Here is a 27,237-nt window from a genome sequence, read left to right on the forward strand (position 1 = left end):
TTGCCCAAAAACATATGAAAGAGGCAAGCCCTTCCTACCAAATCGGGACATCCATCGCCTACCACTTGGAATGAGAAGGTTCCATGATTGGTACTTGCGTGTTCTCCCAACGAGCATAGATCTTATACAAGCATGCTTCCCCACCGGCACATTTGGAAACCCAGCCGGGAAAATTATCTTTGACTTCAATAACATGCACACATGCTTTCACCTAGGAGAAATGGAGATGAATCTAATTCGCACGTGGTGCCTGTAAGTCCTTGTCCTCCCGATATGATATGAATGTAATCTTTGAATTTTGTTGTAACTAACCCACACCGTGATTTGTATAATGCAAGTGCACATTGTCAAACAAATGCCAAGTTTGAAAGCTGGGTATCTAGACCCTCAAGCTATAGCCCAAACAAATTTTAATTACCCTAAACAATAGACACTGGATGCCAAAGAGCTAGCTGCTGCAAAGACTCTTCGGGAGAAAGAGCATATTCGTACGGTGAAACTAAGGGAAGAGTCCCTTAAGGTTGCGGCATACATTGCTCTGACTTTCAAAACTCTCCAACAACACTCTACTATATGGCTACCATACAACTTCGAGTAAGTTCAACTCTATACTTAAAGCTTTGTTCGATATATTTTATTCGATGCAAAAGAGCTTATCTAGTTCTATGATTAAATCCATACAGCAACCACTGGATTTGTATAGTCGTCGATGTCAGGAGGAGCATGGTATGGGTCTTTAATTCAATAGATAGGGACCCGGTGACATACAAAGACTTCATATCGATTCTCAAGATGCATACATATCGACAATCCTCATTAGCTTATATGTCTGTATACATACTTGTAACGTTCACTTTTGGATACTAACAAGTTGTATTTGCTAAAATAATTCGAACGGGGCATTTAGGTTCTATGTCACTAATCATCACGGAAGGCATGATCCAGCAAGGAAGAAAAAGCTGGCTATAAAAACACTATGTGCGGTAAGTGTAACTTACTTCTTCAGTACTCCGTTATATGGCTGTCAAAAGCATTACTTAATATTTCATATGCAAAATACACAGTGCCTCAAGCAGATGCCTGGGAGTGTACATTGTGGATACTATATATGTTCTATGATGAGTAACACCGGTGCCTACAGGAGACACCCCTTAAGGGTAAGTTTGAACCTCTTCACCCGTAGTATAAAAACTTCATACATGGTATGAAATACTAAACCGAAACTTATTCTCTTGTAGTGGAGAGAAGAGAAAGGAATGAAAAAAGACCCATACAAGGATGACCAACTCTTAGAGCTCGTCGGCGACCTTTGCAACTTCATATTGGACCAGATTGTACACGTCAAAGGCGCCTACCATGACCGAGAGTCTGACTTAGGTAGAAATCCCCAGTACCAACACGTTCGTGAGACTGAAAGGCTAGCTCTAGAACGTTGATAACAATGTGTATGAAATTTGTATATTTAATGATGGATTGTATATATTCTTGTGAATTGGACTTGTAATTGTAGTTTATATAATACTCTTGTGCTTGTAGTTCGAATTAAGGGGATCGGAACGCTGGTCGCGGGGCGTTCGGCAACGCGAACGCAGTTCGGAACGTTGGTCGTGGGGCGTTCGGCAATGCGAACACGGTTCGGAACGCTGGGTGTTCAGCAACGTGAACGCTGGATGGAATACGCGGAAACAAACAGTGTTCTGGTCGAATTTGAATTGTAAATTTGAATTTTTTTTGCAGAAAAACGTACTATAGGGGCGGTTCTAGATTGAACCGCCCCTACAAACAGATATTATAAAGACGGCTAGTACTACAGCAGCCTCTACAAATCAATTTGTAGGGACGGCCTGGGAACCGCCCCTATAAATGCATGATTTGTAGAGACGGTTCGGTAGGAGCGGCTGGCCAAACCGCCCCTACAAAGGGTTATGAGCCACCCCTAAAAATGGTTTCTGTAGTAGTACTTGATCGCTGTAGCTGAAGTGGTAAAACAAGAAAAAAATGGTTCTTTTATTTTACACGTTTCCTCAGCTTCAGTCGCCTGAGCTCTCAGACGACGTGTAGAGAGCACCGTCCGCTACTTTGTTGCTGAGCTGATGGAAGGAGGCACAAAGCGAATGACCACTGCTTAGCAAACGTCGCCTGATTTTCTTGGAAAAACCAGGCGCCTGTACAATAGCAACTTCCTTTATTTTAGCCCTAAGCTTTCTTTCCTTCCCTATTTGACTTTCCTTATTCTAAATGGGAATCTTTCTTTGAAGAAATAAGAAAGGACTACTTGGAAAGTGACACAGACACAGGTAGGAAAACCTTTAGAACTCACCGTTCAACTTGATCTTCGCAGGAAAAAACTTCTTCTCTATTAGGACCTAATAGCAATAAATAGACCAGCCAGGCAAGTGAGAAAGGAGGAAACATTACTCTCTTTCTGCAAAGTCCGAGTCCCATTTGATGAGCCAAAAGAACCATCTCTATCTCTTCTGATATTCTAGAGATTACTCGCTCACCTACAATGCTTTGGGCCCAGTCTTCTCTATGCATGGATGGCTTTGAAAGAAAGATGACTAGAATCAATCTCTTCTCCTAGGAAAAGAATCGGATTTCTTCGAAGAGCTGCGAACTTGACCAGAAGAAAGGTCAGTGTAGAGAAGCTCGGTCAGTGATAGTCTTCCCCTGACCGTATTCTGACTAGAAAATCCTCTTCTTCTATTACAATTACAAGTTCCGTTCCTAATGAAACTACTCAAAAAGTACGTGTACAATAAAGAATTAAAGTAAGGGAAGTTTACTATTGGATATAACATGATAAGAGCAAGCGGAGAACCTGTGTCCTTTATCATAGGTCATGCTATTTCTCTTTGGAAGATTCAAGTGGGAATGTTGCGCCCAACATGGATGTATATGCTATTATTGAGAAAAAATGAATCAAAAAAGCAGCAGAATACGAGAAGGATTTCTTTTCTTAAAGGGTGTATACATTAGAGTGTACCTGCTTGGTAGGCATGAAATCACTGACAAAGAGTTGCCTAGCTCCGATGAAATTGCAAGCATAATTTGGAATTTCATAGAAACGGGCATAGCTAGGGGTGAACCACGAGAAGTTAGAGCAAGAGCTCCAGGTAGGTATCTAAAAGCTACCGTCGGAGAGGGGATTGCCTTAAGCTACTGGTACCGAACTCCGATCAAACTAAAACAAAAAGCTTAACCGATTCTGGTAGAGTCCTTAGCATTAGATAATGCATGCGCACACAAGAGGAATGAACGGCTTTGCCTTCTAGTGATTTGGAAGGATTGAGTCGGCTGCCCCCAGCCTCGCCCCGCATCGCCCGGAGGGGGTAGTTACGCCAGTGGAACCAACTCACAAAGCAGCCCAAAAGCAGGAACTTTTCTTGATTGAATTGGTTTCGGGATTCCCTGCGGAATCGATACCGAAATCCACTCAATCAAACAAGCAAATCAAGCAATAACTCAATTTCTTAGGGAATGGGAAAAGTGATTAAACGCAGTGTTCAGCTCCCCAATCCGTACTAAAACAGGAAGCATTCCACAACCAAGAAGCAAAAACAACACGAAAACAAACAGAAAAGCATCCAGTTTTATGAATTGTAGCTAGTCAGCATGTTCGCTTGCTCATATACGATCATGGATTATAAGCTGGAACAGTATTTTTCTCTCACCCCAAATCAGCCAGCAGTGAATAATCCACGATCGTTTGCGATGAAACGCACAGGCTGACTTATTTCAAATAAGCTGCATGTCTCGAGAATCTGATTTTTACAATCATCCAAGTGTTGTAATTGAGCCTAAAACTAAAGTGCCTGTAAAAAGGTTTTTAGGTGATTATTATAGAAAAAATGAAATCGTTCCAAATACGGCTAGTCAGAGCACGTTTGATCCTCGCTCCGTATAGTCTCCTGTCCTGTAGTGCGTACTCGAGAGTCCACTCCCCAGAAGACCACAGAATACGTTCGGTACGTGGCAACAAGGAAGCAGACGTATGCTTGCGCTGATGAAACAGTGGGTGGCTCGTCTTTTGAGACTGTAGCTATAAATAGCCCGAGAAGCCCATGACTGATGACTTTGGTGTAGAGGAAACGCCGAAACGGACAAGTCGACCGTATGTCAGCAGTATGACTTGTTATTCGAGTTCTTTTTTCTTTATTAGAATGTCGAGTCCATGGATCTGCACAACGTTGAAGTGCAGGTATTCTGAACCGATCCAATGCTCGCAAATGTTGCCAGTGTTGAAGACAGAGTGGACGCTGTACTTCATTGTACTTGTACATCCCCAAAAGCACCGGCCGCGGAGTTTCAGTTTGTCCTTTCAGGAGCCGAAAGTCGAAGTCCCAAGTTTAGCAGGCCCGACGACTCCAGGCGAGGGAGGAGAGCTGCTATTTTTGGCGAACCCCCCACTTTTAAGCTTCACCGCAGCCTTACCAGTGAATCACCAGAGAGCGCGCGGTGCCGGTGGCCGGTGCGGCAGCGGTGAACCCAGCCATCCGTCCAATCCAAGCACCACCAAGTCCCGAGCCCAAGCGCAGCAGCCAGCACTGGGCGGCGGGCGGGCGGGCGGCCCCGGGAAACCAGGGCGCACGGCGCAGGCAGCAAGCAGCAGGCAGCAAGCAGCATCCAGCCCGGGTTTGAGTTCAAAACAGGCGGGGCGGGCTATTTGTCTCGGCGCCCACAGGGAATCCCGATGCCGCGCGGAGGCTGAAACGCATGCATGCCAGCCCGCGCTTCCCACCCGGCGCTTGCCGCCTCGCGCCCGCCCGGTTGGCCGCGCCTGCGCGCCCTCGGCCTCGTCCCGACGGGGGGGCGTTGCCTCCCCCACCTGCACCCATTTCAGAGCCCGCCCGCCACTTGTCACCGCGCGCCCCCGCCTCCGCGTCTCCGCCCGCCCGCCCCATCCGGCTATAAAAGCCTCGCCCGCCCCAACCCTAGACGCCGTCGCCGCCGCCGCCGCCGCTGCTGCTACCTCCTCGCTACTTCCTTCCACCGGCATGGCCGGCATTAACAAGCGCCGCACCTCCCCGGTCTCCACCTCCTCTTCCTCCGCCGGTGACGTCCTGCCGCAGCGGGTCACCCGGAAGCGTAGGTCCGTCCGCCGCGGGCCCCGGAGCGCCACTTGGAGGCCGTCGGCGGCGCCTCGACCTGTGAGTGCCTCGGAATTCACGGTCTCCTGCGTGCTGTTGCGGTTTGTATGCGCCGTGCGAGACGCGATGGTGGGCCGTCGTGGTGCGTAGGTGCGGTGGGCTGGAGGCCCAGGGGGAGGCGATTGGCGATCCCCCTCGTCCCTTGTTGCCGGATTTTAAAATTTCCGTGCGGGATTTGGGACTCTGGTCCGTACGATCGCTGATTGATTAGTGGATCGTTGTTTACTAGCAGTTGCTTGCAGGTTTAGCATGTATTCCATGATCAATTTGGGCGATCTAGTGTACTGGTTGATTACCATGGAATAGGTGTGATCAATTGGACACGCAAGTTGTAGATACTGGCATTAACGGTAGGTTGAGGAAAGTGGGCTGAGGAGGGGCATAATTTTGGTGCTCATTTTGGTTGCTTATTTGTTGATTTCGTAGTAGTGATGATCTCTCACCCGAGTGTGGTTTGGGTGGTAGTAAATGTGCAATTACCCAGGTTTTCGGTTCAATTGGACTTTGGTTTTGCAGTTCGTCGATCGTAAAAAAACGAGATCCAACCTAGGAGGAACCAGGTGGTTTTTCATTAAGAAGAGAAATAGGCACCCAAATTCAGTCCAAGAGGGGACTTGAACCTAGGTGGTTGGGTGCATTGCTACACCTCTCACCCAACCAGTTGAACTAGGCTCACTTCCTGCAGTTCGTCGATCGTGTGCATCCAGGTTGCACAATGTTACAAGTTGTCACCATGTAGGCCTTATATTGCCATTTAAGGGCGATAACTGAGTAATTTCAGGAGCATAATTTGGTAGCTAATGTGTGATTGTTTTGGTCTTCTCAATGGCGGTTGTTGTTGGCAGGATGACTAACATTTTTCATGAAAAAAACAGTGTAACATTATTGGTTGGAGTTGTTGTCAGTGTACATGTGTGTTCTCACGAGTGTGCTGCAGCCCATAATTGGTAGGAATTGGCTGTACCAGCGTGAATTATTGATAAGGAACTCCAAAAGTGACCGTACTGTTTGTACCATACGACCTGTATCATACAAGTTGACTGATATATAATATGTCGTCATGGACTAGTATTATGATGGGCTGCACTTGGCCTGGCCACCATCTGGTACTGAGGAGGACGTACTCATTGAGCTTGGTGTTCTTGGCCCTCAGTGGTCATGGAACCTTCCATTTAAGCAAAAGACAGTAGGTCTACTGATAGAACGCGCTACTTCTCCATGTTTGATATAAACAAATTGATAGTGTGAGATCTCTTTCATGAAGAAGATGGGAGTTTTCTGCTGTGTTCTTGAAAAGGATCAGAAGATGTGGGAGCTATGTGCAAATTAGCAAAAATTGTGTTTTTGGCAGTACCATTTTTATTACTGCTGATGGGTGACACAAGTATCAGTGTATTTTGGCATGAACAGTAGAAACCAGTAGAATTTTTCCCTCGAAAAACGCAGGAGAGCTGCGCTTCATTATATTAAGAAGAAGAAATCAGTAGAATTGTCTGCTTTGTAATCATGTGGACAAGTTATTAATCTGATTATATGTGTTAGAAGGTAAATTTAGTGAAATTGGTTGCAAATACAGATAGAATATTGTAAATAGCTTCCTTCCAATGTGAAAACTGTTGGTTTTTGCCCTTCTTCCAGACTAGTCCATAAAATTATTTTTTTGAACACAATGTCCATAAAATTATATATATGCCATATGCTTGGTCTCTGAATGCATTTATCTTCTGATGCAGATGAATGAACTGGACTTGAATACAGCTGCTCTTGATCCAGATGTAAGGTTATGCAGAAAACTAGAGTAACTGTTCCTTTTTAGAAAACAAAGAGTTATCAGAATATAGTCCGTTCTTCTGGGTTAAGAGATTCTGCAATGTTTGTGTAGCATTATGCTACAGGATTGAGAGTTCTTCTTCAGAAGGAGCTCCGAAATAGCGATGTAAGCCAACTTGGGAGAATTGTTCTCCCAAAGGTCAGTTACCAATGCAATTAAAATTTTCTTTTCGAAAGTTCCTCTACAAAACAATTGATACTTGTTAATGTTGAATGGATTGGCTGGTTGGTGGTGGTGTGTGTTGTGTGTTTGTCGCTTTGTATTTCTCCTTTATTAATACAAAGACCGGCAGTTATCCTGCCAGATTCTCTTCAAAAATAATGTGGGATGGATTCTGCAGAAGGAGGCGGAGTCTTACCTCCCTATTCTGATGGAAAAGGATGGAAAGAGTTTATGTATGCATGACTTGCTAAATGCACAACTGTGGACCTTCAAGTATAGGTGTGAGCTTGTGAATTATATTTGGCTTCAATGCTTGTTACATTGAGCACAAAAATCCTTATATTTCCTAAACTTACTTAGGAAGAATACAATGTTATGCTGCCAAGCAGCTTAAAGAACAATCTGTGGATATTAGATTAATTAAAAAATCAACACAGATTAATTCTTTTCATGCTTTATTCTTAATGTTATCTTAGTTTGAGTTAAATGCTATCAAAATTTAGTAAGATCTGCAGAAGATGCAAACTGCAGACAAGATTGTGGCCTTCTCTGATATTCTGCCCTGAGTAACAAGAAACAGTTAATTAGATCAGAGAAATCCTTAGAACTACATCCTATTGATATGAATCCTTTTGGATATGTTACCAATTATGAGTAACAGAGTTTTATTTTAATGTGGTTCTTCATGTGAATAAGAAGAAATTCAGTTATTCTGCATTATTTTTAGTAAGGTCTTGTTTATCCACTAGAGTGACAGATTCCATAATGTCTAATGCAGATATTGGTTCAACAACAAGAGCAGGATGTATGTGCTTGAAAATACTGGTGAGTAATTTTCACTTTGGTAACGCGTGTTTTGATTTGAAATTGCCAAACTGAAACAAGTTTTTAGTTATCAACAGTTAATAAAATTATATTCATGTTTAGCGTACAAAAGTTGTACTGTTAAATTCATGCTTCAAAGTGCTTTTAATATGATGCTGATTTTGCAGCATTATTGCCAATATATTATACCCTGAGGCCCTGTTTGGATCCTTGGAATTGAATTCATTCTAATAAATTATAATTTAGTCACATATTAATTAAGCTAATATGGTTGTACATGGAATATATTTGTATACTATTGTTAGCCATGCAAGAGAGATGCTTATATGTTGCATTTCTACTATAGGAAAGCGAGTTGAAGAGCGTGCTATAAGTTGCATAGTAGAAATATAGCATGGCGATCTATAGAATCAATTTTCATCTCCCACCCTATGAATTTGAGATAGGCTTATATGTGAACTTTGGAAAGTTATGGAATCTCAAAAAGCCAAATAGCCCAATCCATTAAGTGGATTCCAATTCCTCCAAAATGAAGGGATCCAAACAGCCCCTAAAAGAAATTAAATATCAAAACCTTCTTCTTACCAAAATACGCCTTACATTATTGGACGGAGGGAGCAGTATTTTAGGCCAGTTCTCTTATGTTTTCTGCACCTCTTTAAACATTTCAGGAGATTATGTGAAAGCTCATGACCTTCAGCAAGGAGACTTCATTGTGATATACAAAGATGACGAGAACAACCGCTTTGTACTCAGTTTTCCTCATCAGCATTATTTATCAAAGTTGCACATTTTTGTCAGGCTGCCAGTAGGTGCTTATTACTGTGTGCTGTATTTGGTAAAGGTCATAGGAGCAAAGAAGGCAGGAGATGAACAGACTGCCACTGTGCCCCAAGTCCATGAACATATGCATATCTCTGCCGCACTTCCAGCTCCACAAGCATTCCATGACTATGCAGGCCCCGTTGCAGCAGAAGCGGATATGCTCGCGATCGTGCCACAAGCTGATGAGATATTCGACGGCATACTGAACTCCCTGCCAGAGATACCAGTAGCGAACGTGAGGTACTCCGACTTCTTCGACCCGTTCGGTGACTCCATGGACATGGCAAATCCCCTGAGCTCCAATAACCCCTCGGTCAACCTGGCTACGCATTTCCATGACGAGAAGCTCGGGAGTTGTTCCCCTACCCAAAATCTGGGCCTCTGATGTGAGATCCAGGCAGAAAAACAAACTGCTGGGTCAAACCATCACCCTGCATGGAACTCAGACATCCCCTCGTTGACGCCATTGCTGTACATCCAAATAATTGGCGTCCTCATTTTGTATGTTTACTAGTATATGATTGGGTAAGCCGTAAGCCTGCTGTTTATGTGTAAAAGGGTAACTCTGCAAAACTGAACTGAACAATACATCAGATGCAACGCTGTGACGAGGCTCTGGTGTTTCTTGCACCTCTTGAATTTGCAGGTACATAAACGAAAGCATCCTGTGCGTTACCTTCTTAGTATGAGAGTAACTTCCACGCACGTGGTTGGGGAGGCTCATCTCAAGTGGGCGCCATAGATGCCGACCCTTGAGGCCCCTTGATCCTTGTTGCGTTTCAGTTCCAGCAACTCATCTCCACGACAACGACGGTTACGGGACTGGTGTTAGTTCATTGGCTTGAAACACCTTCTCCGATGTGATACGCCAGGTCAGGTTTCTTCGAAAGCTTAATGGATTGATCCATGGATTGCAGAGTCCTGCTGCAGTCTTCTTGGTTTCTGACTAACGTCCATGTGGTTTTCCCTTATTTAGATTCAGAGTCGAACCCTTTTTTTTCTGTTTCAGCAACTTCTCTCGGATGCACCCGTCACACTCACACTCCAGCTGGAGCTTGTTTCCTGGCTTGCTACAACACTTGATTGTTCGGTTTTACGGGCCTTTGTGCACAGCTGTTTCTTGCACAGCGGTTTACGAAAGCATAGATGCATGCATGCACTGCTGTTAAGCGGTCTGTTGGCGGAACTGCTCTTAGCACTCCATGAATGTCATCGAGTGCGCGTGTTACTTTCCCCAATTGAATGAAACGTTATACCGGCTGGTTAGTGTCCTTATCGCTCTAACTATTTTGAGGCCTGATCATTATTGCAGTTCGGCATCTGGTTAGTGTCCTTATCTCTTTAACTTTTTTTCCACTTACCGTGCTTTTCTTCCTGGGATCTCTTTAACTCTTTTAAGGCCTGCTCGTTGAAGTTTGGCATCGAAATATATCTTGGACACTGGACGCTTCGGTGTACCGTCACCCAAAACACAAATGCTGCAAGGAGTTTGTAGTCGAAGAAATTTGTTCCGTTTACCTTCTTCGTACTATTTGAAAGTGGAAAAGCTGCTCGCCCCATATGTGTATTAGTTAGTCAATAAAAATTGTGGAGTGGGCCGTGGCCAGGGATGAAATGTTTCTCACCGCAGACATAGCTTGCGAAGCAAAACGAAATTAAAGGCAACAAGGACACTCATTTTGTTCGCAATTTGGAGCATCTGGAATGAAAGAAATTTAAGAGTGTTCACACAATTGGGCGCTGCAATGAATGGAATTGTGAGACCCAGCTCAGAGGCCGAATTGCGGTTGGATCGGGGCTACTATAGCTATAGCGTCGAATTGGGCTGGGCTGAATTCGGGGTACTGTAGCGCCGAGTGTTGTAGCTGCGGCAAACAGTGTGCGGCAAGAAGTATAGTACAATTCTGAGTTCGCCGAACTAGATAAATAGCCAGGCCAATGACGCGTAGTAACCTTCGGTTAACCATTTTGCGTGAAACGAGGACGAAAGCGTAAGCGGGTTGCTACGTAGGTGGGGCCCACCACTCGGTAGAGTGGGCCTAGGCTATGTGCGGGGCCTAGGGTGTTACAAATGGTATTCAGAGCCAACTACCGTGGTTTCACGGTGTGTATGGTCTGCAAGCCTGGATAAGCTGTGCATGGCTCCAGAGAGGGCATGACATCTAGGGCGGGGAACTAGAAATATGAACGTGGCCAAGAGAGTCGATCATGAGCATTTGTCCCGTATGGGTAAGCTGGTTCGATAGCTCGACGAGAACGTCGAACCCATTGAGGGTGGGTGGATGTGAGAACCAGCTCATGGGCCGAATTACGGTTGGGGGGGCTACTGTAGCTATAGTGTTGAATTGGGCTGGGCTGAATTCAAGGGTACTGTAGCGCCAGTTGCTGTAGCTACGGAAAACGCTGTGCAACCAGAAGCTTAGTACCGTACCATGAATTCTGAGTTCGCCAAACCAGCTTAAATAGCCAGGCCAAGGACGCGTTGTAAGGAAAATGGACCCTAAGCCCATTTACTTTGGATTTTGGTGTTTGATGACCAACACAACCAAATTGAACTAATGAATTTGCAAGTATTTGTTTTGTAGTCCAACAGGGTGCAAGACATGACTTGGACGAAGGCGACGTGATGGTCCGATGATCAACACCTTAAGAAAGACCTTAGGAGCACAAGAAAAGATCCAAGATATCAAGCAAAGTCCAAGCATGAAGATAGGAACCAAGCCGTACGCAAGATCGCGAAGAAACAGGCTCGTAGAGGCGACCGATGGCTTGGCAGATAGGCGACCGGACACGAGGACCGGACGCTGGCGGCAACCGACCGGACGCAGAAACGCAGCGTCCGATCGAGTACAGAGAGGTTCTAGGCGCACGAAGCTGCGACCGGACGCGTCCGGTGGCAGGTGACCGGACGCTGGTAGCGTCCGATCGGTGATTCGCGGCTGCAACGGTCGGGACGACCGGACGCGTCCGATCAGAACGATTCAGCGTCCGGTCAGTAGCAGTTTCGCGGGAATTCGACCCCAACGGCTACTTTCTCAGTGGGGCTTATAAATAGACCCCCCAACCGGCCATTTGAGGAGTGTGAAGCTAAGGAAACATACCAAGAGTGTTGATACACTATTTGAGTGATCTCCACATGCATAGTGCTTAGTGTTTTATTAGGTGATTAGCATAAGTGCTTTGCGAAGTGCTTAGGTTGATTAAACCACCGCTTATGCGCTTACTCTAGGTGTTTGCCTAGTGTTTAAGTGAGGTTTGCATACCTCTTGCCACCCCGTGCTTGCGAGCACAAGTGTTGTACATCGGAGGGGCTTGAAGTCTTGCGAGATCACACCAACCGCGTTTGTAGTGTGGCCGCCACCGTGTACCGAGGGAACAAGGCCCGCGGCGTTTCGGCTGGAAGCTTGATAGTGAAGACGGCGGGGAGCATCCGGGAGAGGCTTGCCAGAAGGCACGTCAGAGACCCACTTGCTCGTGGGGAAGGCCCGAGGCTATCCACGGAGTTACCCGACCGGGAGCTTGGCCCTTACGAGGGATTCCTTACGAGGGGCTCCAACGAGGACTAGGGGGAAGCTTGCGCGCTTCTTGATACCTCGGTAAAAATACCGGAGTCGTCGACGGGAGTTTGCATATCTCTACCTTGCTCTTTAAGCTTCCGCATTTACATTGATCATATTATTATCATTTGCGGTAGAGATAGCAACACACTAGCAAAACCGTAGTTGCATATCTAGATAGATTATCTTTTGCATAGGTTTTGCTAGAGGTTGAAAAAGAGACCATAGTTTAGAGTTAGAATTTTAAATTGCCTAATTCACCCCCCCCCCCCTCTTAGGCGTCACGGTCCCTACAATTGGTATCAGAGCCGGTTGGCTCATATTTAGACTTTTGGCTTAACTGCCGTTGAGCCGACGCTATTGTAGAGTGGTTAGGATGGATACCGCTAGGCCTCCACAATTTAACGGCACTAACTTCCCATACTATAAAGCTAGAATGGCTTGCCACCTTGAGGCGGTTGATTTGGGTGTATGGAGAGTCACTCGTGATGGGATGAAACCCATCAAGAATCCCGAAAAACCCACAAAGAGTGACGAAAAAGAAATGCATTTTAATGCTAGAGCTAAGAATTGCTTGTTTGAATCATTTAGCATAGATGTGTTTAACCAAGTGTTCACCTTAAATACGGCACATGAAATTTGGTTAAAACTCCAAGAGCTCCATGACGGCACAAGTAATGTCCGTGAGCAAAAACATTGTCTAGCTAAGCAAAATTATGATTCCTTTGCTATGAATGATGATGAGCTTGTTCGTGATATGTATTCTCGATTGAATCTAATTATCAATGAGCTCCATTCAATAGGATTATTAAAGCTAGATGATGTGGACATCGTGAGGAAGATCATCTCCGTTCTACCACAAAAGAAGTATGCAAGCATCATCACCATCCTTCACAACATGGAGAACTTGAGCACCATGACCTCGGGCATTGTCATTGGCAAGCTAGTGGCATTTGAAATGTCACGTAAGATGGGTCAAGGAGAAGCATCTTCATCAAGCAAAGGCAAAGCTCTCGCTTGTAGCGAGAAGAAAAAGATGAAGGGCAAGAAAGTTGAGTCAAGCTCAAGCTCAAGCTCCTCAAGTGAAGAAGAAGAAGATGAGGATGATGATGATGATGAACAAGAATCAAGTGATGATGATCAATCTTCCTCCTCCACCTCCGACCTTGATGAAGAATCAATTAAACTTATCAAAAAGGTGGAGAAGATGATCGTAAGGCTCAATGTCAAGGGTGTGCCCATCCAAATTCAAGACCTCGTTTTCACCAATCAAAGAAACGAGCAAAGAAAGAGAGGATGCTATGGATGCGGCGAGTTGGGGCACTTTGTGGAAGCTTGTCCAAACAAGCCCACACCCAAGGCAAAGAAGAAGGCGTGCAAGAATAAAGTCCTCACATCAATAAGGTCATGGGATGATTCTTCAAGTGAAGAAGATCATCACAAGAGGCAAGGGCGCAAGCACTCATCATCAAGCTCTTCTCGTGTGTGCCTTATGGCATGAGGTAATGAAAGCTCATCCTCTAGTGAGAGCGATAGTGATGATGATTTGCCTTCTTATAATATAATTGTGCAACAAAATCTTAAATATGCTAAAGTTTGCACTAGTCAACAAAAGAAGCTCTAAACTTTAAAAGAAGAGCTAGGTAGTTCACAAGAAGCATACAAGAATTTGCTTGAACAATATGAAAACTTTGCAAATCTCAATGTTGAATTATCTACTAAAATTGAGCAACTTGAGGCTAGTGCAACAACAAGTGCATGCACAATTAATGATAAGCAACTTGAAAAAAAAATGAAAAATTAAAAGAAAAGTTAGCTAGCTCACAAAATGATTATCAAAGTTTGCTTGCTAAAATGGAAATCATGTGCAAACATTGTGATAAGCTAACAAATAAAATTGCTAATCTTGAGGCCGTCAAAAATACCCCCACCAAGGCATCTAAAAGAAATGACATAATTAAAAAGGATGCATCTACCTCTTGCAATAATTTATGTTTAGACTCACCTTTGTGCAACCAAGTTTGTGTTGAGAAAGTGATTGTAGATATATGCACACAAGAGGTTGCAAAAGAGAATGAGCAACTCAAGCAAGAAGTAGCTCGCCTCACCAAGGACTTGACACAAGTGAAAGGCAAGGCGAAGCAAACCCAACTTCATCAAGATAACACCGTCAAGGGAGTAAAGAAGCTTGATGAATGACAAACCGTGGTTTGCTACGTGTGTCACAAAGAAGGCCACAAGTCCTATGAGTGCAAGGTGAAGAATGTGGGAGGAGCAAAGAAGAAGGTGAAAAAGCAAACAAGCAAGCTCTCCAACACCTACACCAACAAGGTGGACAAGAAGGCCTCCACACCTTATCTCTTGAAGAAGAAGAAAAATGATAAGGTGGTGGCCATCAAGGTGAACAAGCAAGCCAACAATGGGGTCAAACGCTTTTGGGTGCCAAAGGAAATCATTTCAAACATGAAGAGCACCAAGAAGGTTTGGATCCCGAAAGGGAAGTGAGAAGTCCATTGGACTTCGGGGAATTTGGAGACTTGGCAAAGTTTGGGTGCATTACATGGGGTGCATCATGAAGGACAAAGTCATTGCCAAGTAGGTTAGTGAATACTATGAACCCAAATTCCCCTTCCCATGTTAGGTAACTAGATGTCATTACTTTCAATTAGCATTTATTTCAATTGGTATTGTCTTTCAATTGGTATACTCTTAAAGCATCTAGTTATCTTTTATGCCTAATGTTTGCATTTACATGCTTAAATATTTTGTCATGCATTCAATAGGTATATCATATGGTAGGCTTGTTCGGTTTTATTATCAACCCTTGGAGCAAACCTACATGGTTTAAAATTGTTTAGGAGCATGGCACATAGCTTGTTTTACAATTAATTATCTAATATGTGCCAAAGTCCAAATTGTAGATAATCTCTCCCAAATATCATCTTTCAAGTGGTATTTTGATACTTAAATCAATGTGCACAAATTTTACAAGTATTCAACACTTGTGTGCACAATTTTAGGGGGAGCTTAATCTATAACTTGAATGCTTTGAGACTAACACTTTTTCAAATGGTATCATTTTTTTCAAACCTATGTGTAGTAGTCTCATTGTAAGGAAATTGGAGTCCCCGGAGTTAAGCATCATTCTTAATTGGCATCATCATGTTGTTTTCTTTTCATATTTATTTGCTTTCTCCATGCATTATATAGATTAAACTCTTTTGTGCAATAAATTGCTATTTATGCATATGCTTTTCTTTCTACCATATGTATGCATACATTTAGGGGGAGCTTAGTCTATATAATATGAGAGTCAAATTTTGTGATCCATTTCATTCTATACACAAAGGATCATGAAATTTGACCCTCCCTTATGCTACTAATGTCTTCCTTTTCGGTGTTTGATGCCAAAGGGGGAGAATTTGAAGGACCAAAGGCAAGCATCAAGTTGATATCTACATGTGGTTATTGTAACACCCCAGGTGTTTGTCACCAATAAGCAATGGGTTTAAGCTTAAACATGATAGATTAAGTGACGATGGAGGTGTCAAGGTCAAACCTATGGAAATAAGCCCCAACCTAAGCTTGGATATTGCACCCTTGCTTTACATATAGGCCCTTTTCAAGATATATGCTTGGCTAGTGTTATTGGAATATCTCCATGTGTCTCACATCAATAACCATCTATATTAATCCATGGAAAAGTTTCGTGAAGTTTGGAATCAAGAAGTCACATGAAATGACAAGTTATGTCCTCGCCTGAATTGTTTTATAAAGTGAATGGAATTCTAGATCGTCAACCAAACCTTGCAACCTTGCTAAAATGACTCTAGATGAACTCTACAACAAAAGTTATGAAAGGTTCATGTTGGGCAAATGCCAAGAAAATGCTCCAATGGATCCAAAAAAAAGGGATAATTTAAGCTTTATCGTGATCCTACTTTGGTCAAAGTATAACAGTAGGTTCTATACCAGTTTTGAGGTTGGACCTTAAATGAAAGTTGTACTTCATGTTATGTAGAAGAAACTTTGTTTAAGGGTTAAGAGCTAGTTTGGTCTATAACCTAGTCAGACAGAGCTCACAAGATTCAATCGGCTGCTGTTTTCGAAGTGCAGAAAATATTCTAAGTCCCTAAAAGTGATGGCAGCAAGTTCACTTCTTTGCGACATTTTATCGTCCAAATTCTTGTGGTAGCTCAATTGGATTTCTTAATATGGAGGGAAGTACTTTTTATGGTGGAAACAATGAATCAAGTCTCATTATAATTGGAGTTAGGTTGAATCTTCAAAAATAGCTCCCAAAACAGCAAATGTTTACTTTGTCACTAAACGGACATTGACATTGGCATCCCGTGTTCTCGAGTTCTCGTTAAGTAACTCAACTTGGTCCAAATACAAAAGTTGGAGCTTATGTGGTGGAGAAGAGCAGGCAAGAAGATGGCACTTGTCGGACTTCATTTTGCCCATCAATATGGAAAGATTGTTAATTGTTGCCGATACTTTGACAATGTCATATTGGCACTTGATTATTCCCTAATCTGTAGCTCTAATGGCTATGCACTCTTAATATGAAATGTAGAGTAGGCCGAGATTGACAACTTTTCTTTTGGGCCCAAAGTCTAATTCGGACCCGAGCTAGCCCAAAACGGCGTCCCACCTTGTCCACTTCGCTGCACGCCACGTGCTCGACGTTTTGCCTCCGTGGCGACCAGGCACAAGCACCACGCGCCCACCTCCTCATCGCGTGTCCCGACCGCCCTGCCGCGCCCCTGCTGCTCCATAATGGAGGCCGAGCTATCCCAGACGCTCCCCACTCCTCCCTGCTCTCACTCGCTGCCCTCGCTCGCCCTCCTTCGCTCTAGAGCTTGCGAACGCCGTGCATGTCCACCATGGCCGCCGTGGAAGCTCCGGCTGCCGCAGCTATTCTCGCCGCTCCCAGTCTCCTCACTCCCCACGAGCACCGCCCTCAGCTTCACCGCCATCTCCTTCACGTCGTGCTCGTGCTCGCCGTCGCAAACCGCCACCGTGGCCGTGGAAGTTCCAGCCGCCGCCGCCGCAGCCGGCGCCCGCACGTGGCCAAGCCGCCGTGGGCCACCTTGGGCTAAGCCGAGCAGCCCTGCGGGTGCGCAAGGGCCCCCTGGTGCTCCCCGCCCCTCAGCCGCCGACGGCATGGCCTCCTCCGGCCGGAGCAGCGAGACCCCGACGACCTCCCTGTGCAAATCTACGTCGACGACCTCACGCGACAATTCGACGAAAGTCAGGGGCCTAGCTGCAATGTCATAGACTCATATGAATAGTGCCGTAAGGACTGGTTTGTAATTATTTTGTAGGAACTTTGGAAATTCATAGTAAATCGTAGAAAATTCGTAAAATAGTAAATGAGGACTTTTTGGAATCCTTGTGAAATTGTCTATGCAATGGATCTATTATATGGCATGTTTTAGTTTAAATATTTTGCGGTAAAAATAGATTTGTGCAGTAAGGTTGTAATGCTAGTTGAATTTGTTATTTTTCATAACTGTAGATCTAGGGCTCCAAATGAAGTGAAATTTTTGTGGCATGCTACTCATGTGATAGTTGATGTGTGGTAAAAATTTCATGAGTATTGGATGAAGTATGAGTGAGTTATTGGTTTATCTTGCTCTCACGTGATTTGTTGCTTTAGCAACTTGTCTTTTTCATAGAGGTTGCTATACATATTCAAATGGAGTGAAATTTGTACAGTAGACTATTGATAGGATATGTGAGCCACTGTAATTTTTGTAGAATTTATTGTATACTTTTGGTATATGTTCATTAAGTCACCCTGTTATCTAAAATAAATTAAGAAATGCATTAAAAGAATTTAATTGGACATGGACACTAGGTTTTCTGGTGTTCTTTAGTCATGTGGGAAATGTTGGTAAAGTTGGTTTTGCCTAATTATGTGTTTGCAATATAAGTTAATATTTATTTTCTTGCAAATGTGGGTTTTGGACAGATCTGGGAACTTAGCAAAGTTCTTCATGATAATGTGCTTTGTTGTGAAACTTGTTTATACAAAAGTTGTAGATAATTCATGTATCTAGCTTCTATTAAAATTTGGTGTCATTTGGCCAAGTAGTTTAAGAGTTACAGCTGTTTAAAGTTGGGTTTCAGAAATGGCTGCTTTCTGTCAATTGTAGACCAGTTTCTGTAAATAGATATATTTGACTTAGTTAACTTGAGAATTGTGCTAAGATGATTAAAGATGAATTGTAGAAAAATTCATAAGCTTTCCATAATGTCTTCTTGCAAGTCATTTGGATTTGTGTAACTCCAGTTATAGCTAAATCTTGTAGCTGTTGTTTGCATGTCCAGAAATTGGCAGATTCCAATTATAGTGTTTGCTTGTATATTGTTAAGTGTGACTTATGCCTTGAATGATGACTGAGTTAGAGCACCTGAGATCTTGGGAAACTTGTGTCATGCTTGGTGTTGTTGTCTCCGTTTGCCATCTTAGCATGATTGATTGTGTGATGTTTAAGTTAAGCATCGCAAAGTACTTAAGTGTGTTAGTGTAAACTATGCTTGTTTTGCTTGCTATTTTGTGATGTGTCTCATGGTACTATTCTTCATATTTATGCACTTGCATATTGCATCTCATCTAGGTACGCTAGATGAACCACGTGAAGGATGTGATGTTGGAGCCAAACCCGAAGACAGTGTTTGATGGATCTATCCTGGAGATGGAAGGACTAAGCGAGTGCTAGGATCTAAGATGTCACCAGGATGGTGCAAGCTAACTGAACTGACTTGTGTCGGATCCCAGGCAAGCCCCGGAGCATTCTAAGTCTCCTACTTTATAAAAGCAATTCTTTCTATATATATGAGTTTATATATTGTTGCATTAAGTTGTAGGAGTTGATTGAAACCGTTGATGCATTTATTACTATCCTTGCCTACCTTACTAACTTGTTATCCTATTAGGTCAGGATCGAATAACTGCTTAGCCTTGCTTAGACCGGTAGCGATCGGTGATATCCGGTCACCTACATTATAGGTGGTTACTGGAAGAATTTAGCTATGGAAAGAATGATATCCTGGAATTAACCATGTGTGATGGATAATTGGAGACCGGACGGAAAAAGTTGGAGGCAACCAGACAGGGTTCTGGGGTGCTCTTAGTTTCCGTCTGTGTTGATTAAGGACCGACCGTTGTTGGCCCTCGAGTCATGTTGAACGCATGCCTTACATTTAGCTAGCCGGATAAAGTACCTTCCGACCGCGAAGCTGGGAGATTTTTCGGGCCGAGTAGATTGCCCGCAGCGCACTGTGCCGGAGTAGGTGTGGTAGGACACGGGGGCGAGATGATAAGACCAAAGTGCAGTCGGTCGGCCCCCGGGTACATGTGGTTCCTGGCAAACTCGAGATTCCTAGAAAGTTGACTCGGTGATCAATATCTCACTTTAGCGGGTGAGTGAGGTTTGTGTAAGGAATAAATCACCAGCTGGTTAGGAATCGATTCGAATTGCCATCGCTCCTGGATAGTGAGCACTTGACTCGAGTTATTGCATCGTAGTAATTATTATGGAACAATGATGGTTATCTGAATGGTATGGGATATGCTAAATCTAAATTGATAATTGGATGTTATTGGTTAATCAAGTGATTGCTATAGTACAGGTGCTTACCTAGATGGATAGGTCATAATAAAGATGATGCAAAGTACTTAAAATGGTTTCTTCATGATAGCTTATGCTTTTCGCAAACAAGTCAGCTAGCCCACTAAAGAAAGCCTTGCATAATCCTTGGTGTCGCTTTATTTTGGTTTAAGACGGGTAAGTCTGGCTGAGTACATTCGAGTACTCAGGGTTTATCCCACCTTGTTGCAGGTGATGTTCTCAACCTATTGATGATGGTGGCTAACCACCGGTGGGCTCGGTGATTCTATACTTACTTCTCATCTATATGCTTTTGTCGGATGATGTCACTATGCTAGCCATATATTTGGAACTTATATTAATGTGTTGTTTTTACTAATCAGTTTTGAAACCCAAACTTGTACTATTATTTGTTAACCCCTTTGTAATATTATTTCCGTTGTAACCTGATGTATGTGATGTGTATTTGCTTAATCACGCGATCTTGGTTGTGATGTTGATTTACCGAGGTCTTTCGGGACACTCGGCGGACTACCGGGTTTATATGAGTGAAAGTATGGGTGTGTCAACGTGTTAGCGGGGACAACCGTACTTGATCTTGTATAAATTGGGCGGTTCTGTCACAGCTGGTATCAGAGCGAGATTAAGCATAATACTGTCAGGTACATAGTTTTAAAAGCTAAGTTTTGGTTTTAAAAGGTCTATTTTAACTAAAACTTTAGCTACAGGAAAATTTGTCAAAACTTATTTGCAAAACTATGCTAGCGACATCTTCCTTTATGCCCAGTTAAGGACTATTAGGTGGCTATCTAAGTACTAACTTTGGGGGATGTACTTTATTGAAAATTTTACTTTCGTCGTCCATACGACGTGCTATTGTATGGATGCCATTCGTTTGAATGGTAATGTATGGACCAATTGCCTCTACGCCCAGGTAAGTGTGAGTTGTGAGAGCATGACCGCCCAACTATCGGTCTAGGGGAAAGTTAGCTATGGTTACTGGAATATTTACATGTTACACCCATGTATATATGAAAGTACTTAATTGTGCGTATATTTATCGGGTAGCTATGGATATCGAAGTATATATATCTGGGGATGTATATATGGAGAGTATCTTAGTTTACTGTTTTCATTGTGCGCTTATTTATCTCTTGTGGGGATGGGCTGCAATGAATTTGCCTGTAGGTACGCTAACCACGAATGCGTAGATTGAATGTAGCTGATGACTAGCTATATATCGAGAGAGTACGTGTTATGCCACCGACATAGAACGTGATTGCCACCTTAGGCTGGCAATTTCGTGAGGACGAATAGGACGAGCATGCATCATGATTGTGCTTGTGCATCAATATGCTTCCCTTCCTTTGTTCTAAGTACTAAGTAACTTGTGGTCGATGTATTGCACTATCTTCCTTGTGTGGAGTTAAACAAGAATGCCGTGTTCCATGTTGTTTGAATAGGAAGTGCTTGAGAAAAGTGTGTGCTTAGCCTTGCTAGAAATAATTGTGGTTACATGCTTAATGTCCTCTAGTTTAGCCAAGTGATGGGTATGTATGCTTGTTATCTAATTAGTGCCATAGTTATCACCCCTTTTGTCCTCGGTAAGCATACGAGTGTTGAAGAGCTCTATCCTAGAACCACATCCAAGTTTTGGTAATCTCATGGTTGTCATTTTCAATTAAGTTCTCTCTTAGGAGCCTGAGCCTGTGCATGTGGTTGCTAGCCCTTGAACGTTGCGCTACGAAGACCTTTATCCCTTACCTTTGCTTGACCTTCGACCCAAGCTTAGCCCCCCTTCTTTGCTCGCATGTTTCGTGGTTGTCTCGCTCCTGTGTGGGAGGACCTTGCTCAAAAATCCTTGTTAGATCTCATTGCTCCTTCTTCTACTGATGAGCTGGTGCAATGCTAATCGCTATCTACCCTGCTTTGGAACCTTTTCCTCACAGATCATGTCGTTGCCTTATCAACTGAATCCTTAGTCAGTGCCTTGGCTCTGTCCCTTGAATCTTGTTTATCTTGTCTCCAACCTTCCCATGTCTCGGGATGTCTATCAGTCTTGGTCTCATGTTGTTGCTCAACATGACCGGATCTTCTGATAATCTTTCATCTAGTAATCACCTTGCTAGACGCGAGGCGTGCGTGGAATTTAATCAAGAATCTCATACTTAGTTGTCTTTGGCAATTAAGCTATGTTCTCTTGCGCTGTGTTTTGATCTTCAGATCGCCTCCTTGCTGATTCCTAACCTTGTGACTATCCTTGTTTGCTATCCTTCCTTCGCATAGTGCTTGCTCCTATGTAACCCAATTTATGCCATGTGAGATTTCTTGTGGGTTGTATGTTCAGTAATGGTGCCACGATTAGCGATCTATGGTGCCGTGACGAAACCGAGAGCCTCCTGTGGGTGCACACACAAGGCTATGCTGCTCGGCACGCGCTGGTATCAAGGTTTCTAGTCATGATCCATTACAGAACTACACCAATATGTTATTCTCACTTGAGCTCTTCCTTGGTTATCTCTCCTTATCATGTCAAGAGATATATATGTCGAACTAGATGCAATAGGACTCTCTTGTGAAGTCATCCAATGGTTAACCTTTGAAGAGCAGGTCACTAATAGGAACCTAAACAGACTGCAAGAGGGTAGACAAGTGACTCTACTCGACGTGACTGTCCCTGTAATGACGTCGGTCATCTAGTGAGCAACTTATGTCATTTTCGTTGGATCAGAAAGATGCACCACCCTTAAGGTTAAACAAGTTACCAGTCGGATGATAAATGGACCAGGATATTATATGATGTAATAGGTCACCTGGTATATATGAGTTCCTGTCCAAGTTCTCAATCTTTAGGTGCATAAGGATCACGTAGACGAACCGACCTTCTTTGGTGTGACCCCTTGCTGCTGACTTCAATGGCGACCATCTGTAGGCTTCGACCACAATTTTTATTATCAAGAGTGAAGATTTGGAACCTTTTTAGTGTTGAGGGGCAACTGATTTGTTACCAGTAGGAAAGTTAGTCTTCAGTTAGGTAACGACTAATTGGTAACTATGAAGGCCAGATCTCACAGAACAATGTTGATCAAGGAAACAGCAAACCTGGCCCCACAATGCAAGTGCTACTTCTTCTCCAAATGTGCTATCAAGTCAATTCCATCATGGACAATCACGTATATAGTACAAGACGTTGTATCGGCTAGGTAGGAGCTAGTGAAAGCACGTCCCTGATTTTAGTTAGCTTCTTTATGCCCCAAGGTGCCAATTACACATGTGTCCGGACTCTATTGGATGAAGTGCCGAAGGATATATAGGAATGGTTCCTTATCAATATAGAAATGCCCTACATGTGGAATAATGTTTTGTGCCCTACGAAAACAGCCCACAAGTCCAATGCTTATGCATAGTCAAGTTGGTATCTAGATCAACGGCGGAAATTGTTACCTAAGAAGCATGTGAGGAAAACTCTAGCCTCCATCCTTAGCTAGGGAAAGGATGCTGCTGCTATGAGAAAGGTTAGAGAGTGCAAAACACACACATCAATGTGTGAAAGCAAAGAAAAGGGAGAACACGAAATATGTCCAGATTTTGTGGCACTAAACTGGTTATCTTCAAGCCGGCGATTAGTGACTCAAACGAAGTTGGATTGACCCCAAACTTGGTGATCTCATTCCTCGCTTAGGACCCTTCAATGTCTTAAGTTGGTTTGAGTATTGGTTGAGTAAAACATCGGATTTAAGAGATATCTTGTCGGCTCGGTTTGCTGCCATTTCAGAATACAACAGTTTTGGTAGATGAATTGTTTGGATGGTCAAACGGTGTCCATTTGAGTTGAATTTTTGGTGAGTATTTAGAAGACTCATGGATCTGTATGCCTACCAAAATTCATGCATAATGGAGCTGTAGATTGTGAGTTATGAACAACAAACAAAAGGGTATAGAATCTGCAATTTCGCTGTGACTGCGATCATCATTTGCATTAGACAGTTGTGTTTGTAATTCATGCCAAGGAATTACAACTTGTAGGTGTATCGCTGTTAGACAACCCTCCATGCCCTAGAGAAGACTCCTTGCACCCATGTTTGTGCCGTACCTTTGTCCTCTCGTATCGATAATAGTTGAGCAGTCAAGATGTTCTACAAGTCAACTTGTGCCGTTGCAAGTCAAAAATAGATTGGAAGGGTGTTAAACCGCAAATTTTCGGATTATGGTTTTTGAGATATTGATTGGCCTTAGAATGGAAGCCTCGACAACAAATGTAGTAAGAAGGCTGGTTTTGCTACGATGCAAGTCAACCCAACTTGTTGTGCAACTGCACCACGAAGGCAAATTGTACTCAACCTGCTTGGTAGTGAACTAGTCCCTAGTTTTGTGATTACTTGCAACTTGTGTTGTCCTCCAAGCCATGCTAACATCTTTCTACATCAATGGTTCTCTAATGCTGACATGCCTTTGGTACCTTATATGTGTTTTTACCTAAGAGGTTGCATCAGATTCAACCCAGATCACTATTGCAACTTGGATACGAAGGCTCCCTAAGGAATGATCATCGAGAACGTTGAGCCGACAGAGTCAGCTACTATGTTTACCACTCACTCAGCAAACTCAGACCATACAATATTGTTATCAAAGAAAGAGCACTGCGCACATGGAACATTATGTAGCTTTCCATCAGTTGACATTTGAGTAATTGCACCGCTACAATTAGTTTGGATATTGGTTAACTAGCTTCTCATACCCTCAAAGGATGTTTACCTGTTTATGATCACATCCTTTACAAGAAGTTGTGCTCAAGCCACTTTAATAGAGAACTGCTTTTCAAACCTTGGGAGCAAATATAGCACCGTTGCAAGGAATATCCATCAACCGACTACGGTCTAGTGCAAAGTACATAAGGTCTATGCTATATCCACTTGGAAAGTAGATGCTGCAAGTATTTAGTCTACGTTTGTATCGCTCTTCGTACATCAAGGACGAAGTACGTAGGACATTGCTATCTTGGATTCCTCCCAAAGTAACAATACATCATGAAGGCCAACGAAGGAAATTCTTCAGACAAAACTTACTACAAAGGACAAGTATCAGAAAGTGTCTTGACCAAATTAGCCTCTCTTATGCTTGAAGCTAGGTAGCCTAAAGCTATGGCTGATATTGGAAACTGGTAGCATGTCTCTCTTCCATAAAAGTCTTTCGCACCGAATCTCGGGACGCGATTCCTTTAAGGGGGGAGGGCTGTAACACCCCAGGTGTTTGTCACCAGTAAGCAATGGGTTTAAGCTTAAACATGACAGATTAAGTGACGATGGAGGTGTCAAGGTCAAACCTATGGAAATAAGCCCCAACCTAAGCTTGGATATTGCACCCTTGCTTTACATATAGGCCCTTTTCAAGATATATGCTTGGCTAGTGTTATTGGAATATCTCCATGTGTCTCACATCAATAACCATCTATATTAATCCATGGAAAAGTTTCGTGAAGTTTGGAATCAAGAAGTCACATGAAATGACAAGTTATGTCCTCGCCTGAATTGTTTTATAAAGTGAATGGAATTCTAGATCATCAACCAAACCTTGCAACCTTGCTAAAATGACTCTAGATGAACTCTACAACAAAAGTCATGAAAGGTTCATGTTGGGCAAATGCCAAGAAAATGCTCCAATGGATCCAAAAAAAAGGGATAATTTAAGCTTTATCGTGATCCTACTTTGGTCAAAGTATAACAGTAGGTTCTATACCAGTTTTGAGGTTGGACCTTAAATGAAAGTTGTACTTCATGTTATGTAGACGAAACTTTGTTTAAGGGTCAAGAGCTAGTTTGGTCCATAACCTAGTCAGATAGAGCTCACAAGATTCAATCGGCTGCTGTTTTCGAAGTGCAGAAAATATTCTAAGTCCCTAAAAGTGATGGCAGCAAGTTCACTTCTTTGTGACATTTTATCGTCCAAATTCTTGTGATAGCTCAATTGGATTTCTTAATATGGAGGGAAGTACTTTTTATGGTGGAAACAATGAATCAAGTCTCATTATAATTGGAGTTAGGTTGAATCTTCAAAAATAGCTCCCAAAACAGCAAATGTTTACTTTGTCACTAAACGGACATTGACATTGGCATCCCGTGTTCTTGAGTTCTCGTTAAGTAACTCAAGTTGGTCCAAATACAAAAGTTGGAGCTTATGTGGTGGAGAAGAGCAGGCAAGAAGATGGCACTTGTCGGACTTCATTTTGCCCATCAATATGGAAAGATTGTTAATTGTTGCCGATACTTTGACAATGTCATATTGGCACTTGATTATTCCCTAATCTGTAGCTCTAATGGCTATGCACTCTTAATATGAAATGTAGAGTAGGCCGAGATTGACAACTTTTCTTTTGGGCCCAAAGTCTAATTCGGACCCGAGCTAGCCCAAAACAGCGTCCCACCTTGTCCACTTTGCTGCACGCCACGTGCTCGACGTTTTGCCTCCGTGGCGACCAGGCGCAAGCACCACGCGCCCACCTCCTCGTCGCGTGTCCCGGCCGCCCTGCCGCGCCCCTGCTGCTCCATAATGGAGGCCGAGCTATCCCAGACGCTCCCCACTCCTCCCTGCTCTCACTCACTGCCCTCGCTCGCCCTCCTTCGCTCTAGAGCTTGCGAACGCCGTGCATGTCCACCATGGCCGCCGTGGAAGCTCCGGCCACCGCAGCTGTTCTCGCCGCTCCCAGTCTCCTCACTCCCCACGAGCACCGCCCTCAGCTTCGCCGCCATCTCCTTCACGTCGTGCTCGTGCTCGCCGTCGCAAACCGCCACCGTGGCCGTGGAAGTTCCGGCCGCCGCCGCCGCAGCCGGCGCCCGCGCGTGGCCAAGCCACCGTGGGCCACCTTGGGCTAAGCCGAGCAGCCCTGCGGGTGCGCAAGGGCCCCCTGGTGCTCCCCCGCCCCTCAGCCGCCGACGGCATGGCCTCCTCCGGCCGGAGCAGCGAGACCCCGATGACCTCCCTGTGCAAATCTACGTCGACGACCTCATGCGACAATTCGACGAAAGTCAGGGGCCTAGCTGCAATGTCATAGACTCATATGAATAGTGCTGTAAGGACTGGTTTGTAATTATTTTGTAGGAACTTTGGAAATTCATAGTAAATCGTAGAAAATTCGTAAAATAGTAAATGAGGACTTTTTGGAATCCTTGTGAAATTGTCTATGCAATGGATCTATTATATGGCATGTTTTAGTTTAAATATTTTGCGGTAAAAATAGATTTGTGCAGTAAGGTTGTAATGCTAGTTGA

At 43.6% G+C, this 27,237-nt stretch overlaps 1 pseudogene; it reads left to right on the forward strand.

The window, feature by feature from the left end:
• Positions 1 to 4,707: 4,707 nt before the first annotated feature.
• Positions 4,708 to 9,371, forward strand: LOC136458863 (B3 domain-containing protein LFL1-like; annotated as a pseudogene).
• The last annotated feature ends 17,866 nt before the right edge of the window (positions 9,372 to 27,237 follow it).

This window comes from Miscanthus floridulus, chromosome 6 (assembly GCF_019320115.1).
Source record: "Miscanthus floridulus cultivar M001 chromosome 6, ASM1932011v1, whole genome shotgun sequence".
NCBI lineage: Eukaryota > Viridiplantae > Streptophyta > Magnoliopsida > Poales > Poaceae > Miscanthus > Miscanthus floridulus.